The sequence below is a fragment of the Anabrus simplex genome, chromosome 4 (assembly GCF_040414725.1).
Source record: "Anabrus simplex isolate iqAnaSimp1 chromosome 4, ASM4041472v1, whole genome shotgun sequence".
NCBI classification, from domain to species: Eukaryota; Metazoa; Arthropoda; class Insecta; order Orthoptera; family Tettigoniidae; genus Anabrus; species Anabrus simplex.
Genome location: NC_090268.1, coordinates 313,823,819 through 313,840,213, shown reverse-complemented (window position 1 = coordinate 313,840,213; position 16,395 = coordinate 313,823,819).

Sequence of the window (16,395 nt, the reverse complement as noted above, 5' to 3'; positions counted from 1 at the left end):
CTCCGATGAGGGTGGGCGGCATCTGCCATTTGTAGGTAACTGCGTGTTATTGTGGTGGAGGATAGTGTTATGTGTGGTGTGTGAGTTGCAGGGATGTTGGGGAAAGAACAAACACAACCAGTCCCCGGGTCATTGGAATTAACCAATTAAGGTTAAAATCCCCGACCCGGCCGGGAATCGAACCCGGGGCCGTCTGAACCGAAGGCCAGTACGCTGACCTTTCAGCCAACGAATCGGACACTTGTAGAGTTAATAACCCCGCAATTACAAAGGATGTAATATTTTATGTGAATCAGTATCAATATCAAGTATATCCACGCAAGAGTTTTACGGTGGTCTTTCTTTCAGGGTTACATGTTCTTTTTATTTATTTATTTATTTATTTATTTATTTATTTATTTATTTATATACATATTTATTTATTTATTTATTTATTTATTTATTTATTTATTTATTTATTTATTTATTTATTTATTTATTGATTTATTTATTTATTACAATACAATGTCGATACGGCAGGCGTTTGCAGATTTTTACTGGTGAGGTTAGTCCTCACATCAAAGGTCTGAAATCCACTGCATAGCTCCTTTATTGAACCGACAATCAGTATACACTACTTTGTGAAGACTTCATCCTGGAAGCCTACATTGGGCAGTAATTCGTTGATCTCCAGCCAGATCCGCCTGCCGTGCCACAAGTGATGTAAGTAAAATTACAAGGTGATCATCTCAAGAGTAAGCCGTATTCAAGTGACGTGCCCAACGGCAGTAGGCGTATCCATAACCTCCTTGTTGAGTTCATGTAATGCGCAATACAAAAATAAAGGAAACTTTGATTATTGAAATGCTGCCGAGATGTTTGTACCCTCCACGCCTGGCTGATCAAAGTGACTGTCTGTGCGCGCTAATAGTTACACAGATACTAACTGAGATTCCTCCACTTTAAAACCGGTGTTCTACAAAACAAGTTCAACTGCTAGATATATTTTCTGTCAGTGAAACATTCAGAAGGACCGTGTTCATAAATTCGGAAACAGATCTTATCTCCAGGGCAGGATTAGTTATTTCAGATGCTGGATGGTGAGAATAAAGAACACGCCCTCGTCCCAGAAGACCTCAGGGAACACTTTTATAGGTATAAATAGGAACAATCTTAAATTTGAAATTCGTTTTAACTAGCCAAAATTCTAGCAGAATTAGTAACATATTTCTTCCTCCTATCAAGATGAATATGAGACGATAATGCTGATATGGATATATCGATATACCACACATTAGTCATGTACCGATGTACAGTATATCATACATGCTTGTACAAAGGTATGTCTTCATTATAGACTATACTATTGTGTCCTTCAGAGTTCTGTCTGAATTAAATTAAATTAATCTGAATTAAATAAGCAACTCCATAATATTCAATTCAGTTCAAGTGAAATAACAGACGAGGATAGGGTACGCAAGAAAATAATGATCACATCCATGTTTAAGAGAAGCAGAGACAGACCAATGGATGGAATCAGTTTATAAGGATTTAGTGATAATGGGTGTTATCATGATAAAGAGACGTCCGGCTCTATGGCTAAATGGTTATCGTGCTGGCCTTTGGTCCAGAGGGTCCTGGGTTCTATTCCCGGCTGGGTCGGAGATTTTAACCTGAAATGGTCAATTCCGTTGGCTCGGGGACTGGGTGTTCGTGCTGTCTCCAACATCCCTGCGATTCACACACCACACATAACACTATCCTCCAACACAATAACACGCAGTTTCCTACATATGGCAGATGCCGCCCACGCTCATCGGAGGGTCTGCCTTACAAGGGCTACACTCAGCTAGAAATAGCCACACGAAATTATTATTATTATTATTATTATTATTATTATTATTATTATTATTATTATTATTATTATTATTATTATGATAAACAGACTATAGAGCACGCTGCAAATAGAGGATTGTGGAAGCGCACTTATTCAAAAAAGCTGTGTTGTGAAAACTGAAAGGTATGTAAAAAGATATGTAAATTCGTGTACTCATACCGAGTTGGTGCAGCTCACTTCAGGCACAACCCCAGCGGAACTGACCTGAGTGCAGGTTATTTCAGGTACACCCCCCAGTGGAGGCGAGCTGAATGCACCTTTTTAACCGCGGTACTGGACAATAGGGCGGTTTTTGGGCGGAAGCATTGTAGGCCAGGCCTCCTTTACTTTTATTTCAGAAGCACTCAGATTGTGTTTATAATCGTTATGAATGATATCATGGAAGGCAACATAATTAATCTCAGGATCGTTCCACAAGAATGAACGCAATACTGTTTGTTGAAGAAAGAATCAGAGGGATGTCAAAGAACAGCACAATTCCGTCAACAGTATGTTGGAAGAATACAGAATGAGCAAACAGTGTGGAGAAAATAAAGGCGAATGTGACCGCCAAAAAAGAAGAACGAGACGGGAGATGAGCAGTATAAATCGTAGATAAAAAGATTGAAGTTATGGACTTTTCAAGAAATTAGGAAGTAATTTAACGTAGAATTCATATGTGCTATCGGAATTGACATCATGATATAATGTATATGTTACTGTTATCTTTCACAGACTTCGCATCTCCTATGGAATAACCCTCGGGGGCTCTCATTTGGGAGTGTGAATTGGAGATCAAAGGGCCCCTAGCTGAGTCTCTGGTTGTTTCTTCATACTCATGACAACCCCTTCACTTCAATTTTTCTATCCGACTTCCCTTGGTTAACTCTTGTTCTCTTCCGACCGCGATGGTATTAAGTTTACGAGGCTTAGGACATTTCTTCACGCTCTTTCAGGCGCTTTCCTTTGTTATACCGATACCGTCATTCTTCCAACGGCTAGACCACACCTATTATTTTCCGTTGTTAATGTTGGAAGGATGGTTGCCTAGTTATACTTCCTCTTACAAATACAATCACCACCACCATCACCTCTTGTGGAACGAGGATATACCAAAAGAAGGCTAAATAATTACTGCACCGGGTAGCTTATCTATAATGAGATAATGACATAAGTAGCTGCGGCCTGTATCGACAATGAGTGAACATGAGTACGAGCAGTATAAGTGAAAGTTCTGTGAATTATGTTTCATGAGACAGAAGAAAACGAGACGTAGTATGCTGTACCAGATGCAGCCGACAGTATTATTTGAATGAAATGTCTATTGTGTATTATAATTAGAAATTATTAAGTGCCTTCTAGCCTTCAGTCTGCAAGCGTCTGTGAAGTAACTAAACGTCTCCGCAATCCTCCATTTGTAGCTAGCTCTCTGATCTCGTTTATTTCCACACCTCTTGTCTTTAGATCACTAGAAACTGACTCCCTCTACGTCTCTTGCCTTTCAAGGCCTTGTCCATCATTCTCCATGGTAACCTTCCTCCTACATTTGCCCTACATGACCCCACACTTCGCACCCTCAGAAGCTCTCATTTGGGAGTGTGAATTGGAAATCAAGAGGTCCCTATCCGATTGATACATGCACCTTTATCAGTCGAGTCCTTTATCTCCTCCCTTCTAGCAGTCTGGTCCCGTTATTCTCACCATTTTGTTCTAGCAATCATTCTAGCTACTTTAATGTCTATTTCTTCCAATATACGAATACGATATTATGACCACTCAGCAATCAATCCCGTACATCAAAATTGGTACGAAAACAAACCGATGTAAGAATAGTTTCCTCCGATAGCCCGGCAGCCGCTTGCTTGCTCTGTGGGTATACAGGGTGGTCGGAAATAACGTGGACCGGGTGTAAAAGCGTTAGAGGGTTGGTCACCCTGATGAATAATTTAAAATAAATAATTAGATATCTGCCGCCATTATCATTTTATCGCTTGCTGAAGTCGGCCAATCAGATCGCTTCGCGGGTGACATTGCCATGCGGTGTTGCTATATCTGCACGTGGCTTAAGACCGACTTGACAACCGTGCCGAGAAATCAGTATCAAACACACCGGTGTCCACGTATGGCGCAATCCTGTCATAACGGAGGACCATGTTCAATTCCTTCCTTGGCGAAATCTTTTTCTCTGATTGCTGCTCTCAAACAAGTCTTATGCCAGGTTCAGGTAGCCACACCGCCTCGCAAAAGCCCATTTGAATTCGCTTGGGAAGCGATCTGATTGGCTAAATTCAGCAGCTGATAAATCGACACCAGCGTAAGATATCAGGTTATATTCTTTAAACTACTTATCGGAATAACCAACCCTCTAATGCTCACATAACTGGTGCACGTTTTTCCCGTCCACATTCTGAGAAAGATAAACCATAACCCGCAACGGTTCGCTGTAATGTCTTCTTTAACGCTTCAACTCCTTATCCTACCGGTACGTGCGCAGTATTATTATTTTCAACATTTTCCAAACTTAGTGGTCGCGTTTCCAAATGATAAACTAAAAATACAAGGGAAGTCGTAAATGTTAATGTTGTTTCTCCTTGACTTTTGAGCGGCTATGGGGCTTTTAGCATTCTTGAAGCTCCCCTGTTAGAAATATGAGGTCAATTAGAAAAAATAATAATTTCTTTCTTTCTTAATCTGCTTAACCTCCAGGGTTGGTTTTCCCATCGGACTCAGCGAGGGATCCCACCTCTACCGCCTCAAGAGCACTGTCCTGCAGCGTGAGACATTGAGTCGGGGATACAACTGGGGAGAAGGACCAGTACCTCACCCAGAAGCCCTTACCTGCTATGCTAAACAAGGGCCTTGGTGGGGGATGGGAAGATTAGAAGGGATAGACAAGGAAGAGGGAAGGAAGCGGCCGTGGCCTTAAGTTAGGTACCATCCTGGCATTTGCCTGGAGGAGAAGTGAAAAACCACTCCCAGGATGGCTGAGGTGGGAATCGAACCCACCTCTACTCAGTTGGCCTCCCGAGGCTGAGTGGACCCTGTTCCAGCCCTCGTGCCACTTTTCAAATTTCGTGGCAGAGCTGGGAATCGAACCCGGGCCTCCGGGGGTGCCAGCTAATCACGCTAACCACTACACCACAGAGGCGGACAGAAAAACTTAGTAAGACCTATTTAGCTGATGGCTTCAGTAACCAATCCGGCATAAGGATATCAGGAACTTCAAAAACAGCTGTCTATCACTACAGTATTATCATGTTGGTGTTATCGCATTTACGTGCACTTGCTTCGTTAAACATTCATTACAATAATGCGCTAAAAGTCCGACTCCTGGGAGGAATGATCAGCGTTCTGGCTTTCGTTTCAGAGGGTCCCGGGTTATATTCCTGGTCAGTTCAGGGATTTTAATCACGTTCTGTTCGTATCCAGGCAGCACACCACACTATCATCCACTACAAAAGCACGCAATAGTGATTACATTTCTGCACATAGGGTTGGCGACAGGAAGGGCATCCGACCATAACACAGGACCAAATCCACGTGTGCTGCACAGGTCGCACCGCCACCCCACAAGGTGTGGGAAAAGCAGTAGTGGTAGTTGTAGAAGAAGAAGTGAGCTGAAATATCTTCAATAATGCATTAGATCACAGGGGCCAACTGCCAACATACTGGAGGGACTGGAGACCAAATAGTTTAAATTATAAAAATAAAACACAATTTTTCCATGCTGAAAGCTCCGTTCTTTGTATAGGTTATGAATACCAACTATTTGGTTCGTTTTATATTTACACACTTTTATATATCACTACTTACGTACGGTACTTACTTTCTTTAGTTATTCGTTAGTCAAAATAAGTGCAACTCGATAAATAACAATATTGGCTTTACATCCCACTAACTACTTTTACAGTTTCAGGGGACGCCGAGGTGCCGGAATTTAGTCCCGCAGAAGTTCTTTTATATGCCAGTAAATCTACTAAACGGGCCTGACGTATTTGAGCACTTCCAAATACCACCGGTCTGAGCAAGGATCGAACCTGCCAAATTGGTGTCAGAAGGCCAGCGCCTCAACCGTCTGAGCCACTCAGCCCGGCCGTACAACTCGAATTTCCGATTCTCTCTAGATACACTTTGGAGCTCTCGTTAAATTTTTTACTACAGAATATTTTTGGTGTAGGAAACTTCTACACAGGCCGACGTACTTTCACCAAGCTCGGAAAACGACGGACAGTAAACGGTCGGCTACCGCTTTCATATCAGAACTGCTATGCTGAATATTCTTTCTTAATCTGCTTACCCTCCAGGGTTGGTTTTTCCCTCGGAATCAGCGAGGGAACCCACATTTACCGCCTCAAGGGCAGTGTCCTGGAGAGTGAGACATTGGGGATACAACTGCGGAGTATGACCAGTACCTCGCCCAGGCGGCCTCACCTGCTATGCTGAACAGGGGCCTTGGTGGTGGATGGGAAGATTGGAAGGGATAGGCAAGGGGGAGGGAAGGAAGCGGCCGTGGCCTTAGGTTAGGTACCATCCCGGCATTTGCCTGGAGGAGAAGTGGGAAACCACGGAAAACCACTTCCAGGTTGGCTGAGGTGTGAATCGAATCCACCTCTACTCATTTGACCTCCCGAGGCTGAGTGGACCCCGTTCCAGCCCTCACACCACTTTTCAAATTTCGTGGCAGAGCCGGGAGTCGAACCCGAGCCTCCGGGAGTGGGAGCTAATCACACTAACCACTACACCACAGAGGCGGACTGCTGAATATTGCTGGTTCAATATGGTTTAACAGTGCTCACACCAAAGTGATAAACGTTCAGCTGAACCAGGTCATGCGCATCATAACAGGATGCATTCGCCTTACAAACATCCATTGGCTACCTGAACTAAGTAACATACCCTCCACCACCCTTCAGATGACTGAAATGTCTGTTGAACGTCAGGAACAGACCTTCCCGTTCATACAGAGCCTCTGTCAGGCAGGAAGAGGACTGTCCGGGCGGACGAAATGACCGCAGGCCGTCGCGGACTGAGGTAGTCAAATAGAATGCGGTCAAGTCAGGGCGAATCAGTGTGAAAGCAGTCGCAATCTAGTGAGTACCGACTCAATTTTTTCTTTCTTGAACTGGTGTTGTCATTTTGTTGTTTTAATCAGGCGAAGAATACACCCACGGTATCCCCAGCCTGTCGTAAGACGCGACTAAAACAAGCGACCAAGGGATAATGACATTAGAACCATTTGACAACTTGTGATCTTTGTAAGTGTGTCGTACAGGTGTTCATGACCACGCACTAGATCAATTCATTTCTCCATATCTTCTGGAGACATTGTTCAGTGTTGGCCGCGCGAACTCTGTGAAAATTTACAACGGGCGACAGTGTACAGAGTCCGCGCGGACGAAAGCGACCAGTCCGCGAGCACAGTCCGTTTCCTGTTTGACAGAGCCATTAGTAACCACTGTGAAAAGACTGGCCAACTGCTTTCAACATATGAAATGCCGGGTACCAACGGTGACGACAGAAATTTCTCCTCACTCATTGTCACACCATAGAAGACTCCCGTTAGTGGCCTACTGGATTCCTTCTTCTCAGACGGCAATAGCGAACATTAAACGGTGTGAGGACTGCTAATAACGGATATGTACGACTCTTTACAAATGGGGATAGAAAGACTCACCTCAGTGTGACTATGGAGAAGAATATTTTTTTTTGTTAGTGGCTTTACGTCGCACCGACACAGAAAGGTCTTATGGCGACGATGAGATAGGAAAGTCCTAGGAGTTGGAAGGAAACGGCCATGACCTTAATTAACGTACAGCCCCAGCATTTGCCTGTCGTGGAAATGAGAAACCACGGAAAACCATCTTCAGGGCTGTCGACAGTGGGATTCGGACCCACTTTCTCCTGGATGCAAGCTCACAGCCGCGCGCCTCTAACGGCACGGCCAACTCGCCCGGTATGGAGAAGAAAAATAGATGGTAAATGATATTGCCTTTGAATGATCTTTCCGTGAGGCAAGGTAGAAGACCTGAACAAATGAAGTTCTTCATTAGCTTTTACACCGTGATTTAGGATTATGAGTGTGAACTTGACAAAAGTGTGTTTTTGTGTCTCTATATCTGCGCAAGAACCTGTGTTTGATTTCCTTCAAGGCAACGAAGATATTTAGCAACGAGACTTTAATTTTTTGGACAGACGCTCAACTTTCTTCAAACTGTCAGAATAATAAATATTCGGTTAATTCCAGCGGGCAACATCTAATGGTGGGAACTTTCACCTTCCATTTGTTTGAGACAACAGAGGCCTGCACAGAAATAAATTTGCTTTATAAAACATTTTTTCAGAGAAACCGTCTTTTTTTAGCTTTGTACACTACGCCCCAACTACAACTTAAATTTAGTTTACTTGCCAGCAGTATGACTAACGGGGTTGACCTCCTAGAGGCATGCTACATTACTGTCATGTTTAGTGGATAAAAATTCTCTCCGTGGCTTGGCAGGAGGAATGGAGATGAACATTACCAAGAATAAGACAATGGAATTTTGATGAAGATAAAGGTATTAACCTTGAAGTATACTGTAGTGTTTTGCCTACGCAGGGTCACTCGTGCTCGAATTGAACAAACCCTGTGTCGGAACCTAGAATTCCAAGCAGAACAATACACCTTAAATGAATCACCTTCACATTCTTATTCCTTAAGGTTACTCTTCTTACTAATAGCCAAGCTGAGTGGATCAGATGGCAGAGCGAAAGTTGACCGGTAGTATTTGAAGGTGTTCAAATTTGCACGTTCATGTCGGTAGGTTTACTGGCATGTAAAATACAAAATTTCGGCACCTCGGCGTCTCCGAAAAATCGTACTCAGTGTGACGTAAAACCAATAACTTTATTATTATTATTATTATTATTATTATTATTATTATTATTATTATTATTATTATTACAAGGTATTTTACAGGCATACGTAAGTATAATCGTAGTAGCGCATTACTATTCAACAGCCCGCCTCCGTAGCATAACGGTTAGTGATATTAGCTGTCGTCCTCGGGGCCCAGGTTCGATTCCCAGTACTGCCAGAAATTTGAGAATGGCAGGAGGGCTGGTATGTGGTTGAAATGGCACATGCAGCTCACCTCCATTGGGGGTGTGTCTGAAAATAGCTGCACCACCTCGGGATTAGGACACGAGTTTATTTACTATTCAACATAGTCACCATTCTTGTCCAAACACTTGTTCCAACGGTACACCATGTCATTAGCCCGCCTGCTCTCCATATTCGTTAATGCTTCAAGTCTGCCTGGCCTGACACCTTGTTTAGGCGGTTCGAGTCCCACTGGTGGGGAAAAATATCACTATCAGAATGTTGGCTGGCTGGGTAGGATAGGTGGTGGTATACAATTTCTAATCACTAGATGCGTGTCAAAGCCTGGATTCAATCGCAAATCCCATAAGGAGTGAGGGCACGTAGCGCTGTTGACAGTCGAAAGGGGACATTGAGCTTTGAGCAGAACACTTGGTGTTATTCAACAGGCGTAGGCTATGCGCCACGGTGTCGTCCTGATTGAGAACAAGGGGATGATTTGGGTTTGACACACATTAATGAGTCCAGATTGCGAACAAGTGGGAAATACTAAGTTGCCCAACTCGCTTGACTAGAAATGTTGACTTGGATATGAACAAAATTCTAATTTGGCGGACTGCAGAAAAATTAGCCCTCAGTTGGTACACCAAGTTCTGGTACACACAATTGGAATACTGAGAATACACACAAAAAGTTATAAGCATTTAAGAAAAAAACCCACTTGTTTCCAAATAAACTGACTATTTCACTTCTTATGTATTATTTCAAATAATAATAATAATAATAATAATAATAATAATAATAATAATAATAATAATAATAATAATAATAATAATAATAATAATCAATATTCTAAAGGCTAATACCTTGTCGATGCAACCACTCACTTCTTTCATTGGCATAATAATAATAATAATAATAATAATAATAATAATAATAATAATAATAATACCGGGAAACTCAAAAACTCGTGGACACAAGAAAGACGGCAGGCTCATAGTGAAAGGATGAGGAAGTTTTGGGAAGATAAGAAGAACAAGAAGATGAAGAATACCAGTGCTATTTAATGGTTCCACGTGCTCCTTAAGGGGCTAAACGAATATATATATATATTATAATAATACCGGGCGAGTTGGCAGTGCGATTAGGGGCGCGCGGCTGTGAGCTTGCATCCGGGAGATAGTGGGTTCGAATCCCACTGTCGGCAGCCCTGAATATGGTTTTTCGTGGTTTCCCATTTTCACACCAGGCAAACGCTGGGGCTGTACCTATTCCATCGTCGCCATAAGAACTATCTGTGTCGGCGTGACGTAAAGTCACTAGCAAAAAAAAAAGAAATAATAATAATAATAATAATAATAATAATAATAATAATAATAATAATAATAATAATAATAATAATATTAGTAATAGTTATAATAATAATTTTTGCGTCCCACTATATATTTCTAAGGTTTTTGGAGACGCCGACGTGCCGGAAATTTGCCCTGCTTGAGTTATTTTCGTTAGTGTTGTATACTGAGTGTGTGATTCGAAGTAGTGTATCGATTCATTTAAATGTCCCAGTGAATCGATTCACAGGAACGGCGATTCAGCTGTATCGCAGCAGACAGTGCCCACTCACGGATCAGTGAGACACAATACGCACACGGCTCACTAGCGGGGCACTGGACATTGGCGGGGAGCCGAACTTCCGCTGCAGCGATACATACAGAGCCATGGCACACTGAAAGAATCGTTCGCTATAACGGACTCAGCTCATTTGAAAATAAAACCCACTAAATAATAGACGGGTTTATTTGCAGTGTTAAATAGGTAGTCAAAACATAATTCCAAAGTACCTAGCTTTAAGTAGGTAACCTATTAGGTTATTCTATTACCGCATTAGTTTAATCAATCAGCATTTTTATAACTAGTTGACATTCGACAATTAATTAAACTCAGCTCTCTAGCTTACCCGCTTGGCTGAGGGCTCAGACGGTTTAGGCCCTGGCCTTCTGACCCCAATTTAGGAGGTTAGAATCGCTCAGTCCGGTGGTATTTGAAGGTGCTTTGAAGGTGCGTGAGCTTCGACTCGGTAGATTTACTGGCACGTAAATGAACTCCTGCGGTACTAAGTTCCGGTACCTCGCCGTCTCCGAAAACCGTAAAAGTAGTAAGTGGGACGTAAAGCCAATAACATTATCATCTAGCTTACCCTATGACTATGATCACTCCAAACTGTCTGTTTTACATTGGGAAGAACCGCTCGGTATTCTTTCAGTTCGTATGTCGCATCATTGCACAGTACTTCAATAATCGTCCGACTCGTTGGCTGAATGGTCAGCGTACTGGCCTTCGGTTCAGAGGGTCCTGGGTTCGATTCCCGGCTGGGTCGGGGATTTTAACCTTCATTGGTTAATTCCAATGGCCCGGGGGCTGGGTGTTTGTGCTGTCACCAACATCCCTGCAATTCACACACCACACATAACACTATCCTCCACCACCACAATAACACGCAGTTCCCTACACATGGCAGATGTCGCCTACCCTCATCGGAGGGTCTGCCTTACAAGGGCTGCACTCGGCTAGAAATAGCCACACGAAATTATTATTATTACTTCAATAATCGAATCACAAGATCACCGGTGTACGTGGACAGTCAGTAAGTGAGCCAAATGCTTCAGTAGCTTAAATAAACAGATGTCAATCAGAAAACCAGTGAGCAACTGTACATCTCGGGTAGCCTATACAAAATATGACGATCTAAAAAAGCATCTGCTGATAGAAAAAGACATTTTCAAAGACGACCGAGCTAGTTGATTGGCCGTCCGGCTAGAGTCGCCTAGCTATAATTTTGCATTCGGGGGATGTTAGCTTCGAATCCTACCGTCGTCAGCCGTTAAAATGTTTTTCCGTGGCTTCCCATTTTCACACCAGGCAAATGCTGGTGCTGTACCTTAATTAAGGCCACAGATACTTCTTTTCCACTTCTAACCCTTTCCTATCTCATCATCGCCATGAAATCTATCTGTGTCGATGCGTCGTAATGCAACTTATTTGATTTATATTTAATATGTAGGCTACTTATTGTGGACACAGGTATTTTTACACCTAATTTTGTATTTATAATAGAGTTTTGACTTTCAGAGAACTGTGGAAAACCATAAGGTAATGTATAAAATATGAGTTATATAATTTATTATTATTATTATTATTATTATTATTATTATTATTATTATTATTATTATTATTATTATTATTATTATTAACTACGGAAGTTCTATCTTGTAATAAGCGTGTATAGTATTTGCACAAGTACCTATTTTTTTCTGCATTTCAATTTTTAACTTGCTTATTTTGTATTATGTACTTACCGAGAATATAATGAAATTTCCAAGTTCTTTAAAATCTTTTAAGAAAAGACTAGACAAACAATTGATAGGGAATCTCCCACCTGCGCGACATCTCTAAATGCAGATCATTGATGATTGTGTGTACAAATAATTTTCATCTAACTCTATATGCTTATTTAATGGAGTTGTCATTATCGGGGGAAGGCTTTGTAACATCAAAACTTGATGCGAAGAAGTGGCTGCAGGAGGATCGAGTATCTGAAAGCTAGATGACGCATAGGAAAGCAGTTCATGGAATGAAGACCAGATGGCGGCAGCAAGCATTGAATGTTGTTGCTGCTGTCTTGTCAGTACACACTACACAGATGCAATAGGATCGATGACTCTAACGATACATGAATTGGCTCACTGTATCGATTCAGTAACGTAAACGGAGCAAATGAATCGATTGAGTAAAATGAATCGAATATCCCATCACTAATTTTCGTGCCAGTTAATCTAACGACTTGAGGCTGACATATTTGAGCACCTTCAAATATCACCGAACTGAGCCATGATTGAACCTGCCAAGCTGGGTTCAGAAGGCCAGCGCTCTATCGGCCGAACTACTCAGCCCAGCAAAGAAGCCACGTTATGACGGCATGCTGAACGGTCTTATCGTCGTAGAATCGTTTTCCACTCTGAAGCTTCTTCAACGGTACGAAAAGATTGAAATCACTGGGTGCCAGTTCGGTGCTGCCCGGAGGATGGTCCAGTATCCCCCACTGGAAGCACCGTGACAATTCACGCGTGCTGTTGGCTGTGTATGGTCTGGTGCTGTGCAACAACACGACAAAGTTTAGAGTAGTCCAGGTCATTTTCTGCGAATTACTACCCGCAAATACTCCAGTGTGTCACAATAACTTGCAGGATTCACTGTCGCTGTTCTGTTGAGGGAATCAATCCGATGGATTATCCTCCTTACAGCCCCACCTGGCACCCGATGATTTCCATCTCTTCGGATCGTTGAATCTGGAAGGTAAGCAATTCAACAACGATACTGCCGTTCAGCTTCGGGGACTGGGCGCAGATTTATTTTATGCCGGCATCGATAACTTGGTGTACCGTTCGAACAACTGTTTGGACAAGAATGCCGTCCATATTGAGTAGAAAAGCGTACCAGTGCCTTACTTCCATGTATCATATCTCCTTCTAAAATAAAATGTCTCTGTGCAACCTTTTGTTATCTCATTTTTTAAGTTCTTTTGCAGTACTAGAAACACCTTTCCTCATGCAGCCGGTATCTGCGATAAATGGTGTGAAATTGTTACTCATATGATCAGTGGACCTGGCAGAGTGAAATATAACAGCAAATTCCTACTCAGTGAAGGAAGAAACTGGAGACTATCACACTCCTTATTTCCCTAACACACCTGTTCAGTGACGTCTACGTTACCTATGGCAGCTGATGTTGGTCTGTTAAGGATCCAAGCAGCCTTCAAACTGAGCACTCAGCAAACAAACAAACAAGGAAATAAGCTTATATACGTTTATATATGTGTAGATATAAATTAGTTAACATCGTATGATGTAGGCTGTCGATTGCAACTCTTTGATAGCATTGGAGCCACAAACACATCAATTTGGGTGTCCTCTTATCCCCACCAGACTGAGGCAGTGAACGCTCACTCGTTTTACTCAGAATGATGTAAGATTGACTCCTCCTCAGGAAGTCGAAAATTTAAAAATTAGATATCACATCCTTGAGAGACATCGGGTACTAACTCAGCCTTCACCAAAACTTAGTTCCAGATTAATTCCTGGTGGAGAAGTTGGTTGAGCTCAGACCTAACAACTTTATCCCTCTAAATACCGATGTTTCGACTAATAGAAACCTTTACTCCTCCAATGGCTTTCTCCCTGCGAGTTGGCAGCGCTGTTCGGATCATAAAGCTCTAAGCTTGCATTCGGGAGATGTTAGGTTCGATCTCAGCAGCCCTGAAGGTGGTTTTCCGTTTTTGTCCATTTACACACGTGGTAAGTGATGGGCTGTACATTAATGAAGGCCATAGACGCTTTCTTCCAAGTCCTGGCCCCGTCCTATCCCATCGTCCCTATAAGATCTGTCGGCGTTACGTAACTGTACATTTATAGATTTAAAAGTGTTATTATCCGCATAAAACGCTAATGGGTGGATACTTGCTCTGCAAGTACTGTTCGCAGTGTCGTCCACATGGTGTGTAAGAATTTTATCCTCTTTCTGATCCCGCCGCCGCCATAGGACCTATTTGTGTTGGTGCGAAGTTAACCAACTTATAAAAAAAAACTTGATGTTACTGCTGGATGCCATTCCTGACTCCAACCTTATGAGGAGAAATGTATTTAGGACTTGCAAATGTGCTCTTACTTCGCTACGGTATTCTACACTGTATACGGATTTCTCCGTAAATTACTGTAAAGCCAGTGATTAAGATGATATTAAATGGCATGCCTCTTAGCGTTATCCTAGAAACAAAACAAGGAGGACGCCATACGTAGTTTCCGATGTAAGACAGGCATTGGCGAACTTTTGAGAGGAATGGCAGCCCACATTTCCTACTGCCAATCACAATAGAGTTCGTGAGTTTCTACTATAACCGCAGGCTCACTTGGCAACTGCCATTCAAAATGGAGATGGAGAGATTTCATTATAAAGACAGGCCTTTTCTCCTGATGCAAGTCACAATCGAGTTTGAAAGATTTGATTATAACTGAGATATGCCGGACTATCTAACCTGTCAACAATCGAGACACGACAGTAAGCCACTGTACCAAAGTTGTTGGTCTCTCCAAATAGAAGAGCGATTGTGCTATATGTTTTATAATACGACTTACCATATAGCCACCAATTATCCCGAAACGAAGAGCTGCGCCGTCATTAAAATGTATCCATATTTCGTTATTCTTTCTGAGCCAAAAGTTATACATTTTAACAGATTGGAATTTTCCTTCAAATAAAAGAGTGTCAAGGTTACAGGGTTAGCACTGGCATACATACGGAGTAATGAAGGAAGTAATACAGTTATGAAAGTTGAAATTAATAGAAATTAGGATTATAACTGAGGACAGCCGGATAGGACTAATATGTAAATACCAAGTGGATGTATTGGAAAATCAAAGATCCCTCAATAAATTATGATGGTATGGGTTACGGATATAAGAAATCGGTAAATGGGGAGAAGTTTAGGCGCAGGGCTTCTTAGGTAAACAGATAAGAAGACGAATTAGGGGGTTATTACGTAAGCTATTCGAGGACGATTATAACCTCCAACGATATTCAGCCAATATCCCGCAGAATGACCAATTGACGTCTCTCTTGTTTTTTAACCAAGGAACAACCACGAGTTTACAGGAAGATGACGAAAATGGCAATACGTTACTTCCCTGCTGGCAGCAGTCAGAGACCTTGCCATGGTACCCTGTAGGTTCGTTGTCGTTCTGTCGGTCACTCAACTCAACCTGAAACGGGCCCAACAATGTAGTAATTTTCTCAGTCCTTTGAAGAGTGAGCTAAATTATTAACATAACAAAAGTTGTTTATAATGAAGAGGCGTTTTACATACAATCTACGGATTGTACAGAAAATCAATAGTATAAGAGAAAATGGAGGAAAGCTGTTCTTGTTTTCCTATCAACCACCGTCTATTCAAAGATTTTTAAATCATTTGCATATCACAACCTTCCCTGCTATGAGTATACTGAAAATCTGACGTTTGGTGGGGATCTATACAGCCGTTTCGCCGCGTTGGTGGAACAAACAAAGAGTCACGAAGAATAAAAATCACCGATACGGTTTTTAGTTGATCTAAAACGGATAAATATCTTAAAAAATGACAAAACAAACGAAATTACAGACAGTGGACCCCCTCCAACTTTATTTATATAGAACAGATAATCATGTACACGTCTAGAAGTGCAGACAACCGAGCTCGATAGCTGCAGTTGCTTAAGTGCGGCCATTATCCAGTATTCGGGAGATAGTAGGTTCGAACCCCACTCTCGGCAGCCCTGAAAATGATTTTCCGTGGTTTCCCATTTTCACACCAGGCAAATGCTGGGGCTGTACCTTAATTAAGGCCACGGCCGCTTCCTTCCCACTCCCAGCCCTT